The sequence below is a fragment of the Cryptomeria japonica genome, chromosome 2 (assembly GCF_030272615.1).
Source record: "Cryptomeria japonica chromosome 2, Sugi_1.0, whole genome shotgun sequence".
Taxonomy (NCBI): Eukaryota; Viridiplantae; Streptophyta; class Pinopsida; order Cupressales; family Cupressaceae; genus Cryptomeria; species Cryptomeria japonica.
In genome coordinates this window covers 190,397,891-190,399,003 of record NC_081406.1, presented here as the reverse complement: position 1 = coordinate 190,399,003, position 1,113 = coordinate 190,397,891, and the positions used below count along the sequence as shown (strand labels likewise).

Here is a 1,113-nt window from a genome sequence, read left to right as displayed (position 1 = left end):
CCACATCTTTTCATAATAGAATTGTGACTTAGGCTCGAATTGTTCCTTCATGATGTGGCGATCCACAGGGAAATTATCCAATATTAGAATGAGTATGATTTGTGTCATCGACATAATCAACCAATTTAACCATTTATTTAAAAGAAAGAAACAGTCAATACACTCTGTTATGTTCATGAAGCCACTTCGTTGATTAATCCATGTAAAATTCCCATTGATTGGGATAGAATCAATAAGACCATCATCATTCACAAAGGAGGAGAAATACTTCTGGGCCCATGAAATTCAACCAATTCCACTTGCCTTTTTGTTGAGATCAATAATTACGTTCAAACCCCCCGATAATAAATTTATTGACAATCGAATAAAATTCAAGGCTTAGTTTTTTTCCATACCCTTTTATTTTCCTTTGTTTTGGTAGGGATATAAGTTTTAAAGGTGATAAAGTCGAAATTTGAAGTCAAACTTCTTACCTTAGCCACCATCCAATTTATATTTGAGTTTAGGAGATTGATTCTAATCTTTTTGGGCTAGCACATGAGCCCTATTCCACATGATGCACCCTCAACATCAATGAATCTTCTCGACCAACCTTTATAATATTTTATGAATAATTCAATCATTATTATAGATAATTTTATTTCTTGGAAAAAGATCAAATCGATCAATTTATCATTCATTTTTTAATAATACATTATTATCTTTATAATCCTCAAAAATAATTAAAAAAAAACTTATTAAAAAAAAACTTCATACTGGATGTCTTTTAATATGTAGATTCCAAATATTATATTTTCCTTACAACATTAAAAAATAAAAACATAAGTAAAAACCATAATTTACAGATAAGTCAGGATGGCCGAGTGGTCCAAGGCGCCAGACTCAAGTTCTGGTCCTCTAACGAGGGCGTGGGTTCAAACCCCACTTCTGACATGCAAGAAAAATATTTAATGATAGACGGGTTTTTGAAATTTTTGAAAACTGTTAAATGAAATTTACTTTTAATAGTCGAAAAAGCACAAGCCGATCTTAGCTCAGTTGGTAGAGCGGAGGACTGTAGTGGGACAATAAATCCCTTAGAAATCCTTAGGTCGCTGGTTCGATTCCGGCAGA

General features: G+C 32.6%; 2 non-coding genes across 2 annotated transcripts in view; both read left to right on the top strand.

The window, feature by feature from the left end:
- The first annotated feature begins 849 nt into the window (after positions 1 to 849).
- On the top strand, positions 850 to 933 carry TRNAL-CAA (transfer RNA leucine (anticodon CAA)). The gene has a single exon. It is a non-coding gene; the product is annotated as a tRNA-Leu (tRNA).
- A 90-nt stretch (positions 934 to 1,023) lies between these two features.
- The window catches only part of TRNAY-GUA (transfer RNA tyrosine (anticodon GUA)), a 95-nt gene continuing 5 nt past the window's right edge, over positions 1,024 to 1,113 (top strand). The window contains exons 1-2 of the tRNA in view: positions 1,024 to 1,060; positions 1,083 to 1,113. The exon at positions 1,083 to 1,113 is cut by the window's right edge and continues 5 nt beyond it. This is a non-coding gene — a tRNA (tRNA-Tyr). The remainder of the gene's footprint in view (positions 1,061 to 1,082) is intronic.